The 22643-nt window shown below is 43.8% G+C and overlaps 1 protein-coding gene across 25 annotated transcripts in view; it reads left to right on the forward strand.

Moving 5' to 3' along the window:
* SORBS1 (sorbin and SH3 domain containing 1) overlaps nucleotides 1–22643 on the forward strand; it is a 254503-nt gene that overhangs the window by 57012 nt on the left and 174848 nt on the right. For all 25 annotated transcript variants that reach the window (XM_064374042.1, XM_064374056.1, XM_064374058.1 and 22 more), the window contains one exon: nucleotides 15317–15402. The gene's annotated coding sequence lies outside the window, so the exon portion shown is untranslated. The remainder of the gene's footprint in view (nucleotides 1–15316; nucleotides 15403–22643) is intronic.

Consider the following 22643-nt stretch of genomic DNA (forward strand, 5'->3'; position numbering starts at 1 on the left):
AGGCAAGAAATAGGCTTTTTATTTTTGACTGGGAAATGCCTCTTCCAACCCCTTTTGGTCCTAATCTAAATGAGAAAGGAACGAATCCCAACTCCAGCTTCCACATACTTAGGAATAAACCCACTCCCATGGAGTCCCGCAGAACACGGGAGGAGGAGCTTCTGGCACCTCCCAGCTCTGCATTCCAGTAATCTGGTCACCTTTTCTGAACCTCCTGTTGAGGAACTGTGAAAACAAAGAATGGTAACCATACAAGGAAGCAATCCAACTCAAACATAATAAAAATTAATTGAAAATGTTAGTGGATCTCTTGTTGAACACCAAAGAGAGGGAATTAAATTATTAATGCAAGAAAAATATCTTTAAGATCCTTTCTCCTCTACCACTTCGTGTCCCATACATGACAGCTGCTCCTCTAGAAACTCCCTTTTACTTTTCATCTCCTTACTCTCCCCAGCCCTCCAGGAGTAAGGGGCATAGAAAGCCTCCCATCCCTTTCATCCGGATAGATAAGGAAGCTAGAGGGGAGACTTCTCTTCTTACAGGATAACCTCAGTTCTGTTCCAAGGATAGGGTGTAGAACAAGAGTTTATAGGGTTTTTTTTTTTTTTTTAAATGGAGTCTTGTTCTTGTTGCCCAGGCTGGAGTGCAGTGGCATGATTTTAGCTTACTGCAACCTCCACCTTCTGGGTTCAATAATTCTCCTGCCTCAGCCTCCCAAGTAGTTAGGATTACAGGCACCGCTGACACGCCCAGCTAATATTTGTATTTTTAGTAGAGACAGGGTTTCACCATGTTGGCCAGGCTGGTCTTGAACTCTTGACCTCAGGTGATCCACATACCTCAGCCTCCCAAAGTGCTGGGATTGTAGGCGTGAGCCACTGGGCCTGGCCAAGAGTTATTAGTTTTTATTGGAACGTGGACCCCTTTGAGAACCTGATGAAAGTTTTGGACACTTTTTCCTGAAAACTTGTATGATAAAAACTAACATTTATGTTGTAGACATTGTGCCAGGCACTTAGGTGTATTACCTCTTTTGATGCTCGTCACAACCCTGTGAGGTGTAGGCATTGTAATCTCTGTCCTGCAGATGGGAACACTGAGCCATTGAGATGTTAAAAGATTTGTCCAGGGATACATGTACAAAAAGTAGTGGAGTCTGCATATAATTTTAGTTGGTGCTCAGGTTAAGATCTTCAGCTCTAGATTATGAGCTACCACCTACAATTGCTTAAAGACAGAAGTTTGTACATGTAACAGGGTAGCAGGTGGATACTAACCCCCAGGGCTGGTGAGCAACCTGCTTGTCAGGGTGGTGAAGGAAGGGAGAGGCTGCTCTTGGCTCCTGGTTTGCAGAGTCCTCCCCCGTCCTCTTGGACCAATTAGGTAAGTCTGCGTGTGGGTTTCTAAGTATCTGTGCTTTGCAGTGATCCCACACAGTTATCTAATTGGCATTTAATGTGAGCTGGGAAGTCAGACAATCTGGGCTTCTCTCTTGGTTTTGCTACCAACAAACTGTGTGATGTGGGGAGCCATTCAGACCCTATGTGCTCATCTGCAGACCAGGGAGAATGAACTCTGGACTTCACTAGGATGGGGAGGGTCTTGCTACAGTGTGAGAAAGTCACTGCCCTTAAGGTGTCTTCCTGTGGCCCATAAGTGAATGACCTGCTAGAAATAGTGTGCGCATCTTTCTCTTATTAAGAATAGGGGTCCCAGAAACTGACCTGTGATTGCTGACCACACTTGACACCTGCAGTTTTTGGAGCTGCAGAGAATGTTTTTCTTTCTCTCTCTTTTTTTTTTCTCTTTCTTTCTTTCTTTCTTTCTTTCTTTCTTTCTTTCTTTCTTTCTTTCTTTCTTTCTTTCTCTCTCTCTCTCTCTCTCTCTCTCTCTCTCCCTCCCTCCTTTCCCTCCTTCCTTCCTTCCTTCCTTCCTCCCTTCCCTCCCTTCCCTCCCTTCCCTCCCTCCTTCCCTCCTTCCCTCCTTCCCTCTTTCCGTCCTTTCTTTCCTTTTCTTTCTTCCCTTCCTTCCTTCCTCTTTCTTTTCTTTCCTTCCTTCCTTCATTTGTTTCTTTCTTTCCTTCTCTCTCTCTTTTTTTTTTTGGGATGGAGTCTCACTCTGTTGCCCAGGCTGGAGTGCAATGGCTCATTGCAATCTCTGCCACCCAGGTTCAAGCAATTCTTCTGCTTTAGCCTCCTGAGTAGCTGGAATTACAGGCATAAGCCATGACGCCTGGCTAATTTTTTGTATCTTTAGTAGAGATGGGGTTTCACCAACTTGGCCAGGATGGTCTTGAATTCCTGACCTTGTGATCCACCCATCTTGGCCTCCCAAAGTGCTGGGATTACAGGCGTGAGCGACTGCATTCGGCTGAGAATGTTTTCTTAGAGCTCTAATCAATGAAAAGTAATAATTAAGATTTTGTAATAGCTTGTACCCTCTCTTCTCCCTTTCCTTTTTCCCACCTGTTTGGCCATGACTCCCATGACAGGTATCCTTAAAATCACAGAGCTGTGAGACGGCAGTGCTGGAAAGGAACTTGATCACCTATGGCCAGCCATGCCATTGTGCAGAAATGGAAATAGGCTCAGAGAGGTACAGAAACTTGCCCAAGGCCACACAGCTAATCCATGAGAGTAGAGACTGGGTGATATTCATCATAGTTTTCCTGTTTTCATCCTCACTGCCTCCCAAACTTCCTCAGTGCATGGAGAATGAAGGAACGAACCATTTGCACAAGCAGAGCCATTTTAGAAGTTCTTCATGGTGCTAGGTCCACAGTTCCTCACATTCAGATCATTGTTAACTTCTCCGAGCACCAAGAGGACTCTGCTGTAGACAGGGACCTGGGAAATACCCCTCTCTATTTACTGCTTTATCCCAGGTGTAGAGATGGATATAGCCAAACAGTGTGTTGAGAAGCTTTTGGAGGCCAGGGTGATGTGGTTTCTGGGGTTCTCTCTGCAGCAGAGGTCTAACTTGGATATAACGATCATCTTTTCTGAAGCTGGACCCAGCTGACCTGAGTGGTGACATTTAGGGCTACTAGGCATTAGGTTCTAGCACCCACCACCTTGCCGCATGCCACTGTGAGTGTTCATGGACTTTCTCTTCTTCCCTCTGCTAAAGAGAATTCTGTTTTCTATTACTCAGCTTTCCTAGTAACTCTACCTTCTAAGGAGAAGTTTCTCTTGGTTAGTTTAGTGCCTGGGGCTTTTTCATATGGAGTCAGGGCAATGAGTAGAGGGTGAATTAGAGAAACAGAAAGTGGGGATGGCGAGAGAGAGAGAGAGAGAGAGAGAGAGAGAGAGAGAGCGAGTGAGAGAGAGAGTGAGACAGAGAGAGAGAGAGAGAGAGAGAGAGAGTGTGTGTGTGTGTGTGTGTGTGTGTGTGTGTGTATAAGCAGATACTGGCATCTGAAAGGGGCCAGTACTTGTAGGTGAGAAGAGAGAATGGAGATCAAAGGAAAGGAGAAGAGAGAGGGAAGTGTTTATCAGCTGGGGTTTAGGGAGAGTGAGATGAAAAGTAAAAGGAAGTTTCTAGAGGAGCTGTCTGTTTAGGATATTAAGTGGTAGAGAAGGAGAAAGCATTTTGAAGAACTTTCCTATGCATTAATAATTTAATTCTCTCCTTTTGGTGCTCGACAAGAGATCCCCTAACATTTTAAGTTAATTTTTATTATGTTTGAATTGGATTGCTTCCTTGTATGGCCACCAAGTGGACACTGGGCTATGTGGAGACCCAGTTATGTTCAGGGACACTGGTCTGTTCTATCTGGGCTAAAGGTGAGGCAGTAGAGGGTGAGAGGCACACTCTGGAAGGTGGGCGCCGGGGGACATGCTCTGTGGGGGGTGGCCCGGGACTGATTTGCTGAAGTCAGCATGTACTTAGTGTTACTTCATTCTGCGCAAATCTCAGATCATTTTCCTGTGTTAAAAATAAAGACATATGTCAGAGTTCTCAGATTCAGTGCTTATTTACTTCTTACCCTATCTTCAAAAATAATTTGAGGCAGTTTGAATTTAGTGGGGAAATGTGGCAATTTATTCAGACTGTCTTTTTTCCATAAATAGAACGGAAATTTGCTTTGAGAAGGAAGAATATGTTGAGTTTCTAGGCCACATTTTACTGACAGAAATATTATTGGGGAAGGATATTTTAATTTTTGTTCTCCAAGAAATTGCTCTTTTGTACTGCTTTGAGGTGGAGGTGGTTTAGCACAGAGAGGATTTTTAAACCAAGGGAAAGAGCAGTGACTGTTTGGCTTAGATAAAGAGAGTACTTTCTTCTGTTTGTGCCTCCTGGGGTCGAATCGATCTGTGTGCGCTGTCTGTCCAACATTCATATTCATTGAGATGACTTTTTTGAGTGGCTAAAGTCCCTAGAATAAACAGGCTGTTGAGACTTGCAGGTCTGTGCATGGAGCTTCTTTCTGTTGGCTCCCAGAAGGGCAGAGCAACGCTTCTGAGGAAGAGTAGCATCCAGAGGACTGACTTGCAGAGTGTTAAGGCAACAGTACCAGGCAAGGGCAGAAAAAAGACCCGCCTGGTACTGCTGGTAAGTAAATAAGCATCATAGTCTTATTTACTTATTTATTTATTTTTAATTTTAGAGATAGGGTCATGCTATGCTGGCCAGGCTGCAGTGGTTGTTCCCAGGTGCGATCATAGGTTGCAGCTTTGAACGCTTGGCCTCAAGCCATTCTCCTGCCTCAGCCTCCCTAGTAGCGGGGACTATAGACTCGCACTACCGTGCCTGGCTCCACCAAGGTCTTTTTAGCCCAATGGCCACGCTGTTGGGTACCTTGAAATTGTCCATATTTTTTGACCACCTCAAGGGGCTTTGTGTGAGGGCAGGAAGTGTCAGCTGCCTTCTGATGTTTGAAGCAATGCCCAGGGCAGATGGTGATTTCCTACCTAGGTTTGAAAGATCTCAGGAAAACAGTCCTCTGCTGGGGAAAGGCCTGTGACCAGTTCCTGGTCTCGCCATGGGTCACACTTGCCTTGTTCAGGCTGGTCTGTCTGCCTGGCTGGGGAAGTCCCCAGGGAGTCTTGCCGAGATTGGTCACAATTTCTCAGCTGTGTCAATGTTTCTCAAGTGACTTCTAGACCCCAGGCATCAGGATGTTCTGAGGCACTTGTGGGAAATGTGTATACCTGGACCCATACCAGGTGGACAGAGTCAGAATCTCTGAGGGGTTCGGGCTGCCCAGGTGATTCCTTTTACCCTGTAGATGTAGAACTGCTGTCCTACTTGCTTCCACTGTGCAGAACTGGACGTTGTGATTAGTAAATTTGAAGCCAGATGATACTGGACTCAAATTTTGTGTCCTTAAAGAAGGCGGGGAAGGAAGAAGGGCTGGCAGTCTGCAGGTGTTGGGTACCAGCTGTGTGAGAAGATGCGTGGTTAGTGCTTCCAGCTCTGCTCTTTTATTTGTGCTCAGCAGCAGCCCAGGGTGTGGATGTTATCATGCCTATGTACAGGGGAGGAAACTGAACATCAGAGATTGAAAGCTTGTTTAACATCACACAGCTGGTAGGTGGAAACCAGCATGGCCAGCCTTCTTGCCTTTTCAGTTATGACTGTAATCCTCACTCTAGAATGATGAGTATCTCCTTGAGTCTGGCTGTGCAGTGGAAATATGATTCAAACTACATAGGTAATTTAAGACTTTCTAGTAGCCACGTTAAAAAAGTAGAAACAGACAAAATTAATTTTCACAACTTTTTTTCTAACCCAGTATATCCAAAATATTATCATTTCCATATGTAATTGTATAAAAAAACCTCTCAGATATTTTACATTCTTTTTTCAAATTCTGAGTCTTCAAAATCCAATGTGTACATGACTCTTACAGCACATCTCAAGTCACACTAACCATATTTCAAGGGCTCAGTGGCCACCTGTGGCTGGAGAGGTATGCCCTACCCCACTGTCCAGGTAGCCAGGGGACAGAGTTTTCTAGATCACTGATTTGGATGGATTCATGCTGGACTGACTGCATGCGTGTCACCTGAGGAGCAGATATTAAAATTCCTCCATCAGACTGGAGCCCCAGGTGATCTTTTTGTATAACTTGGTTGGAAATGGCTGTGCTAAAAACATTCACTGGCAATTTACTTGGATTGTCTGTGACTATGCCCACCCCCTTTTCAGGGACAGTTGCATTCCAAGCACGTTCTCTGGGAGTGGGTGGAGTGGTGGAGTGGTAAAAAAGGTGGGGGAATGCACACCCTAAGGGCCTGTTCCCTACCTTACTAAATAGAACTATAGTTTCAGTGGAGAAAATAAATCCTGTTTATTTTTCGGGATGTGATCATGCATAAGGGGTGGAACCTTTCCTTTTGATGGCTGAGAGTGGGATCCTGTGTTCTCAGGAAAGGTGAGACGAAAGAACCAACATACTTAGGGGAGAATGAGATATTGTGTACTTAAGCTGTGTTGTTTTCCAGTGGTTTGATTTTAAGTTTTATTTGCTGACTTAGAGTAAGAAATATGGCCCAACAGAGTTAGAGTCCAGGGGTCTAAACCTCAAAGCTTCAGAGGTCGGGCAGGTAGCACGAGATGAAAGGTAAGTGATTGAAGACCAAACTGTTAGGAATGTTCTCCTCTCTCACAAAAATGTTGTGGTCTAGGGCCGGGCGTGGTGGCTCAAGCCTGTAATCCCAGCACTTTGGGAGGCCGAGGTGGGTGGATCACGAGGTCAAGAGATCAAGACCATCCTGGTCAACATGGTGAAATCCCATCTCTACTAAAAATACAAAAAATTAGCTGGGCATAGTGGCGCGTGCCTATAATCCCAGCTACTCAGGAGGCCGAGGCAGGAGAATTGCCTGAACCCAGGAGGTGGAGGTTGCGGTGAGCCGAGATCATGCCATTGCACTCCAGCCTGGGTAACAAGAGCGAAACTCCGTCTCAAAAAAAAAAAAAAAAATGTTGTGGTCTTCCCTTTTTCTGGAAACACAAGACTGCTGTCTTTCATTTTCCTGTTTTTGATAGATAAATATTTATCTTTTGTAAGAGAAAAACCAGTGCATGCAACTGTGATCAGTGGCAGCCAACACTCAGTTTTGGTGTTAGGGAGATGAATCGGCGAGCCATGGCCACTTACAGGGCAGCAGCTACTACCCTGATCCTTCCAGTTGTTACCCTTGAGGCTCAGTGTTACCAAATCCTGTTATTTTTAAGGAGAAGCCACATTTTGAAATTGTAAAATCTTTGGCTTTATAAATTGTATTGTAATTTTAAAATCATTATAAGGCCAGGTGCGGTGGCTTGTACCTTTAATCCTAGCACTTTGGGAGGCTGAGGCTGGTGGGTCACTTGAGGTCAGGAGTTTGAGACCAGCCCGGCCAACATGGTGAAACTCTATCTCTACTAAAAATACGAAAATTAGCTGAGCATGGTGGCGGGAGCCTGTAATCCCAGCTCCTAGGGAGGCTGAGGCAGGAGAATCACTTGAACCTGGGAGGTAGAGGTTGTAGTGAGCTAAGATTATGGCACTTCACTCCAGCCTGGGTGACAGAGCAAGACTCTGTCTCAAAAAAAAATCATTATAGACTTACGAGAAGTGGCAACAAATGGTACAGAGGGATCCTGTGTGCCCTTCACCCCACTTCCCCAGTGTTAATATTTTATGTAGCTATCGTACAGCATCAAAACCAGGAAACTGACATTGCTGCAATCTTTAATTCTTTTTCAGATCTCGCTTGTGTTATATGTACTCATTTGTGTGTGTGCATATGTGTATGTAGTCCTGTGCAGATTTGTATAATCACCACCATAATCAAGAAAACCTTTGAGGCTGGGCACCGTGGCTCATGCCTGTAATCCCAGCACTTTGGGAGGCTGAGGTGGGAGGATCGCTTGAGCTCAGGAGCTTGAAACCAGCCTGGGCAACATAGTGCGACACTATCTCACTAAAAAAAAATAATAAGAAAATCTTTGGCTTTTAAATCATTTGTGCAAATATAACATATTGAAAACTTTGTTTAGGTCTAAAGAACATGCCATAGGCCTGGTGTGGCCTGTAGGATCTCCAATTTTTCAATCTCTATTCTAGTCTAGCCCTTTCTTTCTTGTATCCAGATAAAATTCACATAACACAAAATTCACTGTTTTAACCATTCAAGTAGACAATTCATTGTTGTTGTTTTTTTAGCATATTCACAAAGGTTTGCAACCATCATTACTAATTCCAGAACATTTTTGTCACCCGAAAAAGAAGCTCATTTAGCATTCCCATCCCATTCACCTCTACCCCCTTTCCCCAACAACCAGCAATCTACTTTCTGTCTCTATGGATTTGTCTATTCTGGACATTTCATGTAAATGGAATCATACGGTATGTGACCATTCATGTCTGACTGGGCCTTTTATCTTACAGAGGAAGAGACTTAGGGCCAGAGAAGGAAGGTGAGATGCCCATGATTATACTGATGGTGAGCGCCCTAGTCTGGACTTGAACCCAGAACCAGTATTCTTTATAACATACCTTTCTGCCTCTCAGCATTCAGATCTTCAGTTTTATGATGATGATGATAAGACCACCACCCCAGCTACTTCTTTTCAGTTGGCTTTAGTAAGCATGCATAATAACAGAATATTTCTGTTACTTGTGCTGAGTATTAACGCTCTGCAAGGAGTCACTTTGGAAATGGGAATTGTCAAGGAGAAAACAAGGTAGTTTAGTTCAGTGTATATTTATTGAGTGCCTACTATGTGCCAGGCTCTGGGCCAACAAGGATGAATTGGATGGGTCCGAACTGTCAAGGGGCAGTCATTTGAGGGAAACAGAGATTAAAGATAATTTCCAGATATTGAGGGCAAATATGACTGTGGGGCAGAGGGAAAGGGTATTAGTTCCAGCTTGGGGGTGAGGTGGTGGTGGTGGTGGTGGTGGTGGTGGGGCAGAGGGAAAGGGTATTAGTCCCAGCCTGGGGGTAGGGTGATGGTGGTGGTGGGGCAGAGGGAAAGGGTATCAGTCCCAGCCTGGGGGTGGGGTGATGGTGGTGGTGGTGAGAGATAGCTTAAGGGGTGGAAGGAAGCTAACAGGTAATGAGGCAGCAGAAAGATGTTCTAAGTAGTAAGAGAGACCTGAGCGAAGGTTTAGGCATGGTGGATCCAGAGAGCTGGGCCATGAGCTCACTGGTGTTGATGGAGGACCCACTGGGGTATCAGAGATATGGTTCGAGGAGTGGGCTTGGGTCAGATCCTTGAGGGTCGTGAAGTCATAGAAGGTCAGATACCCCTGTGGATATCTTCATTTTTCAAGCTGAAGATGGCTGAATGGAGGCAGAGTAAGAGAAGCCAAACATGGGAATTGGGTTTCCTGGGAAATACCTAGGTCTGAGCAGTTGGGGGTAGTTGGGGGTATATGGTGGTGGAACCAGTATCTAAATAGCAACAGATTGAGAAGAATCAAGGCAAGAGAAAGCAAGAGACCCATTCTAGAGGCTATGATGAAGTCCTGCCCATGCTTCATACCACGATGAAGATGCCATGGGGTGTCTTTCAAGGGCTTTCAGCCCTATTCCCACTGGCCTGCCTCCTCCTTGTTTACCCACCCACCCACTCAGCAGCATTTCACTGAGTACTTGCTATGTGTTGTATTGCTGAGGGTACAGCAGTAAACAAGTTGGGCAAAATTTTTGCACCTTAAAGGGAAATATGGATAAATAAGATAATTACAGATTGTAAGAGGGTCTACAAAAAAGGTAGTTTTTGCTGGTGAGAGTAAGGTTAGGTAGTCTGGGCTGGCCTCAGTGAAAAGGCATATTTGATCTGAGCTCTCAAAAGTGAGAATGCTTTCTTTCCCTGGCAAGAAACCTGGAAAGAGCTTTGCAGGCAGAGAGAACAGCAAATGCACAGGACCTTAGTGGGACGGACCCGCTGGCGTGGGGTACCTTGGGCTTTGTCAAAATTTTTTCAGGGGGTCTCAAATCAGATAGAACAGGTTTCTGGCAATCTGGCCCAGTTACACTGTCTTAGGAAATGGAAGGGGGAGGAGAGAGAACCATTAGCTTTGGGAGGAAGAATACATACCCTAGTGGAGGAAAAATTGTGAAGTCATTGTGAGTCATTGGACGTAGGCATGCTTTTTTTTTTTTTTTAAAAGGGGGAGCTAAACTCATTTTGTGATTTTAAACTAATTTTGTTGTACTTCATGAGCTTTGTGTCATTCAGAGAACTTGGAAACATTCATTCTCCCTCCTGCTGAATCAGCGGAGTAGGTGGAAGAGCTTTAAAAAGCTCTCAAGGACCCATCTTCCTTTGCCAATGGATGCAAGAGGAGGACAGCTGGGCAATCGGAACAGAGCCAAAAGGTGTTTGGGAAGTGGGAGCCACCTCAGCATTGAGCACCCAGGAAGCTTCAGCGGGGTTCAGGTCCTGGAGATGTTGGCACTGGTTATGGCCCCAGTCGGTTTTGTTAGGGAAAAGAGAGAAGTCCTTTTCAAGGTCAAAAAAGGGATTCATTTTGCATATTAGAACATCATCTTAAATAAAATAATGCAGTGTGATTTAAAAAAACAAACAAACAAACAACAACAACAAAAAAACACTGCCCAAACATGAAATGGATAACTTCTGATTTGTTTCCTTCCCAAGGTGGTCAGCCTCAAGGCCAGTTGGGTATTTGCTCCCCTGGACTGCCTGGGTTTGTTGATGGAGGAGTTGGAATTTGTGGAGGGAAAAGAAGAAGGGAGTATGCCATGAGCTCAGAAAGCAGCTTGGGCCTTGGATCCAGAACAAGGAGAGAGGGACCAAGTCTGAGCTGAGTGGCATGAAATTTGGGGTGTATTTTGAAGGAAAGGGGGCTCAAAGGTACTATATTAGGATACAGTGAGCTAGTCAAACAAAGACCCCTTAAAATTGTAAAATGACAGCAGTAACAAGGTAAAACAGAAATGATTATATGGATCCCTGTCCATGTATAGGTTAGTGGGACAACAGTGTGAAAATGTAAGTGACTCATGGTAGGAAGGAGGATACATGGGGCTATGAGAACATGTAACAGGAGAGGCCAGAGTGGTCCAGAGTGGGTTGGGTAGTCTGGATTGATGTTTGGTAGGAATGAGGGTGGCGGAGGTGACTTTCACAAGGGCTGGTATCAATCTGTATTCTTGGGATGGGGGAGGAATAAGGGAGATGATGGATCGAGGTCTTTGGCAGGGCTTGGGACAACTCTTGTGAGGTCTTTTGGAGGGTTGCGTCAGAGAAATGCTTTGTTTTAGGCCAGGGTATAACAGTACTGCAAGGAAAATTAGTGAAGCTTTTAAAAATTGAGGACCACCAGGAGGGAGCAAATAATGATCTTGAGCTTTTCCTAAACTTCCTTCTCCACCATGCTCTTCCAAGTTTGCATTATGGTTCACGCGGAGGATCCTTAGGTTGATGGGGACACCTGCCTGTCTCCTTGTTCCTTGGAAGGATAGTGTGGATTGCTGCTGGGCCTTGGCAATCAGGAAGGCTGACCTTGGTCAGCTGTGGGTTTCTCTGGTGCTGGCTGCCTGACGGTCACCTAGTGACACCTTGTAATGTCAGGGAAGAGATTTTTGCAGGCTGGTGCATTCAGGGAGCCAGTTTACTCCGATCTGTCCATCATCTTTGTGGTGCACGGCATTTACTTTGCCAGTCTTGGCTTGAGATAGCTCAGGTCGTTACATGACCACAAAGTGGAAATCTGGAAAGAGAAGTGCTCAGCCAGCCTTGGCAGGTTTCCAGACACTGCACTGATCAGTAGAGTCCTGCCCTTTCGTGGGCAGGAAGGACCTGATCAGAGTGCTCTGTGCCTTGGAGCTGTTCCTCGAAGGCCACCTGGATGACTGGATGCTCCCACAGCCTTTGTTCTGCCAGAGCAGCGAACCCACACAGGTGTATGAAGGCTCAGATCTGCTGCTGAGATTGAACACTCCCAATCGTTTACCTGGAGGCACTGACACTGGGTCATGGTATACAAGAAATATGGGGAAAGAGGAAGGCCCCTTCGTTTACCCATTTGCTATTCTGGCTGCTGGCATTTTTTTTTTTTTTTTTTGAGATGGAGTTTCGCTCTTGTTACCCAGGCTGGAGTGCAATGGTGCAATCTTGGCTCACCGCAACCTCCGCCTCCTGGGTTCAGGCAATTCTCCTGCCTCAGCCTCCCGAGTAGCTGGGACTACAGGCGTGCGCCACCATGCCCAGCTAATTTTTGTATTTTTAGTAGAGATGGGGTTTCACCATGTTGACCAGGATGGTCTTGATCTCTTGACCTCGTGATCCACCCGTCTCGGCCTCCCAAAGTGCTGGGATTATAGGCATGAGCCACCGCGCCCGGCCTTTTTTTTTTTTTTTTTTTTGACATTTATTTAAAGGAAGTTGTGATGGTTGTCATAGTGAGATGCAGAGAGTGGGTAAACATACCAAAATGTGCTCCTCCCCTGAAGTCTGGATCCTTGGCTCCTTCCTGGAGGATGATGAATTCATGTCCTTTAAGAGGTTGTTTTGGATCTTCTGAGACCTCTGGGTGAAATATACCCTTTTCGTATTGGACATCAGAATCACCTGTGGAGAGGTTCTGGACAGTGCTTGGACCTCCAAACCAAAGATTCTGATTTAATGACTCTGGGACATAGGGGATTAATTCTGTAGGTGATTCTAATTTTCAGCCATACTTGGGAACTTAACCACTAGTTACTGGTCCAAGAAAGCTCTTCAATTCTTCAGGTGAATGCTGCCTCCTTGTTTCCTCATACAGGCCTTGAACCGGAACCCTAGCCTTGACCACACGTTTGTTCTTTCCTCTTCTGCGTGCTGCTTTCCAGCCTGTGTTTTGGAGTGCTTTTCCCTGGCTTTGACTCAGCCTAGATCAGGGCTGGTGGCTCACTTCTTTCTTATCTATGAAGAAAAGGATAACTCTATGTGGGGATTTTGAAGGGCTGATCTTCTGGAACATTTTTTCACAAAGCTTCCTGCTTGAGGCTCAAATTCATAGTAGCTTCTTGCTGTGGAAATCCAGGCCCTGGGGTGGAGATAGACAGGGCAGCCTTGTGACTGGTATAAGAAAAACCTCTTTATTTACTCCCTTCTGTACATCATGAAAGGCTTAGTATTTCTTTTCTTTCTTTCTTTCTTTCTTTTTTTTTTTTGAGACTGAGTCTTGCTCTGTTGCCCAGGCTGGAGTGCAGTGGCACGAGCTCAGCTCACTGCAACCTCTGCCTCCCAGGTTCAAGCAATTCTTCTGCCTCAGCCTCCGGAGTAGCTGGGACTACAGGCGCGTGCTACCACACCCGGCTAATTTTTTGTATTTTCAGTAGAGATGGGATTTCACTGTGTTAGTCAGGATGGTCTCGATCTCCTGGTTTTGTGATCTGCCCGCCCGGGCCTCCCAAAGTGCTGGGATTACAGATGTGAGCCACCATACCCAGCCGAAAGGCTTAATATTTCTACCACCATGTTTCTTAGGCCCTGTAGACTCTGGGACAGGAGACTCCAGGGAGTCATAGGTAGGCATTGCCAGGGAGCAGGGCTGAATCAGTAACATTTTTGATATGGGCGCTTATCAAGATGAACTTCTGTAAGTGCATATGTAGGGCTGTGGATCAAGTCCCAGCAGATGTTGGGTCATGTGGCATCAGGCAGGGACTTTTAAGACCCAGAGCTAATAAGAGATCTGAACAAGACCAAATTGGAGGGGGCTGTTCTCCCCTCCTTGCTTTTGCCTCTGTTGTCCTCCATTCCTCACTGTGCCTGGTCCACTCTCATCTAAGCTTTAGGATTTCCTGAGGCCTCTGGCTATGTTAGGAAGTATCTCTTCACCTCTACTGCATCAGGTGCCCCTGCTCAGTGCTCCCATAACACAGGTGCATCGTGGGCTCACTACATTTACTGTAGAGGGTATAGCTCAGGAGAAGAGCGTTTGACTGCGGATCACTACACTTACCCATTATTTTATCATTCATTTTGAGTGTCTGGATCTATCTTTTATTCAGACAGAGCAACTTGAGGGTCTTGTTCACTTTTATATCTCCATCACGTTGCATACTTCCTGGTATGCAATAGGGCTCAATAAATATTTGTTAAGTGAATGAATCCATAAATTTTTTGTGGGAGTGATATAAATAACTCCTATCAAGATCTTATTGTTGAACACTGCTTATTTATTACAGTGCTATTACCTTGCACATAAACTTATTTACAGTCTTGTATTCAAGATGCATGTTAAGGGAGATTTTTCTAGCATAAAGAGCATTCCAGATAGTTTGGGACACTGAGCATTTTTGATGTATGGCAAGCATTTTAGTGGAAAGTGCAGTGCTTCAACTGTATTTCCTTGACTTTAATACTTCTCTGGAACCTGAATATTATTTCTGATAATTAATTTTAATTAGTTAATTGTGTGTGTGTTGTTTATTGTATTAATTTTTTTGCTTAATAGTATAAGACTAGTATGTAGTCTAGCATAGTGAAGGAGTCCTGGATTAGATAATCGAGAGAAGTAGGTTGAGCTCTGCATCTAACTATGGGAGCAGGCAAGTCAGTTTCCTGCTTACATTCAACTCGTAAAATGGGAGTGTTGTACTTGTTTGGGGGTTGCAATTGTCTACTCCTACAGGAGTGAGACTACCAACTTGAGTTATTATATGTGCTCTACCATTTCTTTTTTCTTGGAACTAGGACCCTTTTGTTTTCCCACTTTTGTTAGAATTATAAGTAGAAGAAAATATTTCTGTACCACAAGAAAAACAATAATGCAAGGGCAATGACTAATAATAACCCCAGTTCTTCTCTGTGTTGAGGAGACAATAGGGAGTGGCGGGGACTGTGGTATATTGGAGCAGCCAAGCCTGACTATGAAGGGCGACTGCTGTTAATGCTTAGCCCTACCTGATTATTGTCAGACTAAATGTGGGCCATGTTGACAGGTCTGTTTTTTTTTTTTTTTTTTTTAAAGAGAGGCCAGAAGTCAGTTTTTGTGTGATAGCTCTGATTTTTACGTTTGGTTCAGATTTTCTAAACATGTCCATAGATGAAATGTAACACTTCCACAGTCTGGATGTCACCCACTGTGCTTTCAGTTTGTGATCTCTGTTAAAGATGAACTCTAAAGCTGCCTTCTGCCCAAGATTCTATAATTCTGATGGGGACCATTTCAGCTGGTGAATTAAAGATTCTTCTACTTTGGGAAGTCAGAGTGGGGAAGGGAGTTGGGCTAAAAGAGATAGGGGCTTAAGCCTAAATTGCCTGGCAATTGATGTTTAAATGAGTCCCCTTGGGGAGAGGCCCCAGGGTGCCTGTGATTCATACCAGGCATTTTGTACGTTTGTCATTGCAGGAGTTGGCATCCTTTGGAAGAGTTCCTGAAACCTTTCTGCCCAGAGCTCCTGGACCAATGCATCTTCCCACCACCTTAAACCACTGGTGAATATATATGTTTTTTTCCTTTTTCTCAGTGAAGGGAAATACTTTGTTAACTGTAGAATGTGATTTGCAGAGAACCATGCTATTCTTTCTATTATAGAAGGAAGGATACTGGGCTGGGCCTAGACATATCTGGGTTTTGGTACTTACTTGGTTCTCCCATTTTTACTGTGGGATTATAGGTGAATTCTTTGACCTCCCAGGCCCCAGACAGAGAAACATATCCTGCTGTTTACAGGATATGTTTGCTTTGCAGACTAAAAGAGATAATGTGTGCAAGAAATAATATATGCAAGAATGCTTATATTTGCCCAGGGAGAGTAAAGTCTTGGGCAAATATAAGGTAATACTATTTGGCTCTGAGAGGCGGAGCAAGGCAATTCTCCCCCTACTCCCTACATTTATTAACTTTATTAACATACTTTTTCAAGTTGGAGTTCCAGGTATAAGTGTTACAGTGTAGCTGCCATACCCAGCCCAGTTCAACTGACCACCAGATTGGGGCTTCCTGCCTTGGCTTTTTAATGTTCATAGACATCTTCATCTGCTAGTCTCATAGTGGTATTCAAGCAGGGCACTTCTGAGCCAACAGATACATTAAAGTGTGAAAACCGGTATGTTGGAAACAATGTTTTTTTTTGTTTTGTTTTGTTTTTTTGAGATGGAGTCTCACTCTGTCGCCAGACTGGAGTGCAATGGCACGATCTTGACTCACTGCAACCTCCACCTCCTGGGTTCAAGCGATTCTCATGTCTAAGCCTCCTGAGTACCTGGGATTACAGGCACATGCCACCATACCCGGCTAATTTTTGTATTTTCAGTAGAGATGGGGTTTCACCATGTTGGCCAGGATGGTCTATATCTGCTGACCTGTGATCCGCCCACCTTGGCCTCCCAAAGTGCTGGGATTACAGGTGTGAGATACTGCGCCCAGCCAACAGTGGGTTTTAAATGCTTATTTTCTGAGACTTCCAGAGTGGTTCTTTAAGAGATTTGCACTCTCTTTTTTTTGCCTTCCTACCAGTATAACTGCCATTTTCTTGAAAGATGAATTAATGACATTTCACAATTACCTTTATTTTTATTTGAGATCAGAGAATTTCACAGTTAACAAATGTTCTTCCTTTTTTGAAAGAAACTTAATTACTCATCACAGCAGGTACACGTCTTGCCTCTATGACAGTTGAAAGAGGCAAAAATATGTCCTTAATAATAGTGTGTTCCAGTGCTGAGGTGAGAGTGCCTGCAGGTATGCTAGCTAGTTGATGTTGAGGTCTTAGGTGAGATATCGAGGGAAAGGACCACCATGAGCTAGGGATGCTGAACAACCCACGCATCTTTATTTCAGCTACTCTTTGTAGAGAAAAGCTGGCCTGTTTAACACTGACTCCCTGGTCAGCGCCAGCGATGTGGATCAGGTGCTCTCATGACCCATTGAGACAGATCCCAGTGGGATGTCTACCTGGTGAGCTTGCAAGGTGCTGGGGGTTGGGACAGGAAGGAAGCGCAGTCAGTTAGGATAAGCAGGCCCAGGATTAGGGAACCAGCTCAGCCACAGGAGCATGGCTGTCCAGGCTGCCCTGTCCAAAGGGACATGATGGACATTCTGAGTCCCAGAACCTGAATCCCATCTAGGCAGGAAAATTTCTGTAGTGGAAGTCCTCAGGGAAGCAGATGGCATCAGGTAGCAGGACACTTACCCATTCAGCAAATAAATATCAATGCCTGCTCTGTGCCAAGGCACTGCTCTGGGCCCTGGGGTGGTCCTTCAGCGGTGAGTGGGAATGATAAATAAGAGTGTGCGCTCCATGAGGGCAGAGATTTTTGCTTCTCTTGTCTTGTTCACTGTTGTATCCTCAGCTCTTAGAAGAGCACCTCACACCTGATGGGTGCTCACTAAGTATTGTGAGCAATACTTATGAAGGAAGCAAACAAATAACTAAATAGACATTATAACTTCAGGTAGTAATGAGTGTTATGAAAACAGTAAAACAAGGTGAGGGGCTGGCGTGACTCTTTTCCAAAGAATGGTCTAAAAAGGCTTCTATGCCTGTGAGAGAGAAAAAGAAGGAGATTGATTTTGTGCAGAGACTTGAGTGGTGTCAAGGAATCAGGGGAGGAGTGTTCAAGCAGAGGGAACAGCAAGTGAAAAGAAAGGCCTTTGACGCAGGATAAGCTTGACATGGTAGAGGAACAGGAAGGCAGCCAGTTTAGCTGGACTTGAGCTGGGGGTGTTTATAGGGAGGATGAGTGATATGAAATAAGAGTGGTAAGTGGGAGCCAGACCCTGTAGGCCATGGTAAGGAGTTTGATTTTTACTCTGAGAGTGATTGGATTTCATAGTCCATGTGATCTTCTTTGTGCTTTAACATTTTTCCTCTGGATCCTGAGTGCAGAATAGATTCTAGGGGCAAGAGAAGAATCTGTATAACCTATAGGAGGTCCTTTCAGTGGTCCAGGCAGGAGATTAGGGTGTGGCTTGGATTAGAGTAGTGAGCATTGACTGATATGAAGAAGTGGTCAGGCTCAGGACACATTTTGAAGGTAGAGCCTGCTGGGTTGCATGTGGGATGTAAGAAGAGTCAAGATTAGTCCAGTGTTTTTGGCTAGGCGAATGACTTTGCTATTCACTGAGCTAAGGAGCAAAGAGGGATGCTAAGGGTTCTGTTGGGCCATCTTAGGTTTGAGATGCCCATTCGATCTTCCCATAGAGATGTAGAGTTGACTGGGGCCGGAAATGGTATCTCTCAGAGTCATCGGCATATAGATGATATTTAAAACCATGAGACTGAATGAGATCATCTAGGGAGAGAAAGGAAGAGATGCGTAGGATTTTTGACAGAGAAAAGAGGGAAGGCGAAGGCAAAGGGTAGATTTTCCATATAAAGTCCCTACTAAGAAGTAAATGTGAAGACATGCTAATGAATATGGTTTTCATTTTATGCAAATATGAATTATACAAATGAGATAATGTGATATAAAAGTAGTCATAAAGCCTCACCTTATATAAAAAGTTTGAAATGCTGTGACTTCCCCAAATCAAGAAAACTAGTTTTAAGATTGCATAATCATAAATCTGGTCAGCTGAGTGAATTATTAGCAAGCAGGAAGATCCAGCAGCCTTTGCCAATAGCCTATAAGCTACATTGCTCTTATGCACTGGAACTTCTACAAGCCATCTCAATGAGTAAGTTTAATTTACTGTTGATACATTTTAGGTATTTTTCTCATTCAATAGTTATGTCATCCAAAAGTTCATCAATTGAGGGTTCACTAAGTGAAAACATACCTGAAAATCAGTAATTTTTCAATGAAAAGTTAAATGTGATAAAATTTTCTGAAGAAGGCCCAACAGGCACCATGATTTACAGGGCTATAAGTTAGAAGATATTTATAATTATCTTCAAAATATCAAGGATAAATGCACAAGATAAAAAATATACTGTGATGTTTGTGGTAGATGTATGCATTCCACCTACCCCTTACCTGCCGTTGACTAATATGAGAAAATTAGTTGACTCTTACACACTGTCATCTATTTGTGGGCTTCTGGCATAAAATGCAGCTGCTCCATATTTGCTTTGTCTGTTTCCTGGACAAATCGTCCTACTGAGCTCCTTCCATCTTCTCACTGGATGCCTTAGTTTTCCCATTTTCAGCTCCTAGTGAGTTCCTTTAGTCTTGCAGTCTCCAGGCGCCATAGACATTTTTGCCTCTTACCACCGTCACTGGCTCCAAAGTCTGTCTGCCTCCTCCCCCTGACTGCCTTTGTGAGCCTTTCAGTTTAGGAACCTTCCAATTCCCCTGCCCCAAAAGCTTTTGAAGATCCTCAAGATTTCCTTCTTTGAAAACATTTTCACTCCTTCCCTCAACTTCAACCCCATGTGGTCTTCTCAGGCCTTTTGTGGAAATGATGACAAAAGAGAGGGCAGGGTGATCAGCAGCATTCTAGAATGGGATCTGTTCTTCCCGTGGGTATGGGCAATGCTGACTTGCTTCTACATGTATTTAAAGACTCTCCAGCTTGAGTGAAAACACTCTGAGTGGTACTTCCAGAACATCTAATCTCTAGAAAATGAGCATTGATTGTGTAATGTTCTATGTCTATGACCGACGGTTTATGGCAAATGAGGGTTTCAGGGGAGTGGTATTTATGACGAATGGCCTCAACCCTGGTTTTCATTTGTTGTCTTTTCTCACAGAGTGGCACCTAAATAAAATTAAAAAGAATGAAACTTCCTGACAATCATAGGGGGAGGATTATTCCTTCTGCTTCCTTCTTCAGTAAGTGATTTCAGGAATTAAAAAAAGTATGGGACCTTCCCATGCCCCTGGAGACTTAGAGTGGTGGGACATTTAAAAACTGGTGGTATCCTTCTTAAGTTAAAAAAACAAAAACACAAAAACAAAAAACTGCTGAGGCTGTAGAATAGTCTTCAGTGCTTGTCTACTTGCAGACCATCTCAGGAGGAGAGGCCTGAGATATGTAGCTACTTTAAATTTTTTTTGTGTTATGTTTGTGTGTTATCTTTTAAAAGGATAATAATAGTATGCCTTTTATTCTTTACAAATGATCTAGAAACATTGAAAATTTCCTGACCAGTTGGTTTTATAACTGCTCTTGCTGCATGTATCTTCTGATTGAGGGCATCACCTGTTCACAATGCCTTTAACAGGTTGGAGACTTCATATTCATTAACAACTTGGGACTGGAGTACTTTGACTTGAGTTTCAAATTTTGCACATATGGGGATATGTCAGTCAGGCCAATTTCTTTCTTTCATCCTTTTCCTTATTTCTAAAAAGGATTTAAAGCTGTTTGTGCTCAATATATTTTTTTATTCAGCAGCTTTAGACAAATATGGATTTGAAATGAGGTAGTTACCATGAGTTGACCCACAAATTATGGCCATTTCAACTGAACGTCTCACTGCTGCCCTTTAGAGCAAGGTCTTCTTGCATTGTGGAACAGAACAGGATTGGAATCCTTTGTGGTTGATAGTTTTTAACCTCGGAGTTCAGACAAATTAAAAAGCAATCCAAACCCATTTTCTTTGTCTTAAGAATCCCAGCTACCCTAGGAAAATGCTCAAAATAGAATTTGTATAAGTTGCCACCTCTCTGAAAGAGTCATGTAGAATTCAGTGTCCAGAACCAGTGATGCCATTCACCACACTGCTGTTTGGAGTGTGTGCTGTTGGGGGCAGCTTCTCAGGGGTGGTTGTCTAGAAGTATCTCCCTGGGCTGCCATATTGCTTTATGTCACCAGAGGTTCATAAGGCCACTTTCTGGCCAAAGTTATTGTGACCTATAATGACATGATATTCATTTCATGCAACAGTGACATCTCTTAGGTGTTGGTGTTTCTCCAAGAGATTTACACATTTGGATTTGTACTTTTTAAGCAAGCAGGAAGTTGTATCAACATTTGCTGGCCACATGTAAAAACAAGATACTTTCTCTTTTTCCATCTACTGACTACAAATAGAGTGTGGAATATATTTTTTGTCTTTCTTTTTTTTTTTTTGGTCCTGGTTCAGAGAAGTAAACATTAAATTGTATTAGGGTCGTCACTAGAACAAGGAGATCAGCATCATCTCCAGTGATTACTGCAGGTCATGGGAAGAAATCATTCTGATTGTTCTACTGACTAATTTAGACAAGGCACCATCTGATGCCTACTTCACAGCAGTGCCCTCAGCCTGCTGTCTCCTTATCAACATAGAGATGACTCACTCCATGTTTTCCTCACTCAGAGAGAATTTCTCTAGTCTGCTGATTACGGCAGTGATTAAATAAAAAATGGTTCCTGCAGAGGTGTGCTTGAAAAAATGACTGTATTATTTGTGCTTGTTGAACTTTGCATAATTCAACATTCACTATTATAATCAGTAAGGTATTGGTTTTTAGACTTTTTGAGTGAAGGGTCAGGAAGCCCTTTAAGGTACATATGCACATACATAATTTCTATATATAACACACACACACAGACACACACACAGACCCACACACACACACACACACACACACACACACACACACACATATATATATATAATGCATTTTTAGGAGATGGCATTCCCCTGCCCAGTTATCATGCTTAGTCACACATTTCATTCTAAATGTGTCTGCTGCTGGATAACTCTATGTGGCAGGTAGGTGCTCGCTGTAAAAGATGGCTTTTCTGATTAGATCTAGGTGAAAGATTGGGAAAGATAGCTATGTTCAAGGCAGCCTAAGTTCAATAAAATTTACAACTTTGAGAATTGTCCCAACATGGACTCAAAAGCTGGAAATAGTCTCTTATATAAGTGGCTAATCCTTTTAATTAAAAAAGGATGCAGAAGGACCTTTACCCTTTTTGTTATCTTTTTATTAGAGACAGGGTCTCACACTGTTGCCCAGGCTGGAGTGCAGTGTACGATCATGGCTTACTGCAGCCTCGACCTCCCAGGCTCAAACAGTCTTCCCACTCAACCCCCTAGTAGCTGGGACTACAGGTATTTGCCACCATGCCCAGCTAATTTTTGTTTTTTTTTTTTGTAGAGGCAGGGTTTTACCATGTTGGCCAGGCTGGTCTCGAACTCCTAGGCTCAAGCTATCCATCTGCCTCTGCCTCCCAGAGTGCTGGGATTACAGGTGTGAGCCACCACCCCCAGCCTCTTTTTGTTTTCTAACAGCTAATTTCATTTTTCAGCAGAATTCATGTTTCCAGACATTGTATTTATTCCCTGAATTAATCATATTTATAGCATTTTTGTCTTCTGTGGCCGAGTTGCAAGCTAGCTGGCCACAGAATACCAGTGTTTTAAAAGTTTTTAAAGTAGTGGCCAGAGTTTTAAAAATTAGAAAATTTCATGATCGAGACTATCTTGGCCAACATGATGAAACCCCGTCTCTACTAAAAATACAAAAATTAGCTGGATGTGATGGCATGTGCCTGTAATCCCAGCTACTCCGGAGGCTGAGGGAGGAGAATCGCGTGAACCTGGGTGCCGGAGATTGCAGTGAGCTGAGATGGCACCACTGCACTTCAGCCTGGTGACAGAGCAAGACTCCGTCTAAAATAAATAAAAATGAATGAATAAGTATCAGAAAATTTCACATAATTTGATTTCTAGCTACTTGTGAAAAACTAGAATATCTAGCAGTACTGGGCTTTATTCTTGCATGGGACAGTGGGCTGGAATGGAACAGAGGTTGTCCCCTCAGGGGAGGGAGTCCAATTTGCTGTGGCCCCA

Source organism: Aotus nancymaae, unplaced genomic scaffold (assembly GCF_030222135.1).
Source record: "Aotus nancymaae isolate 86718 unplaced genomic scaffold, 86718_ANA_hifiasm-v0.15.2.pri h1tg000010l, whole genome shotgun sequence".
NCBI lineage: Eukaryota > Metazoa > Chordata > Mammalia > Primates > Aotidae > Aotus > Aotus nancymaae.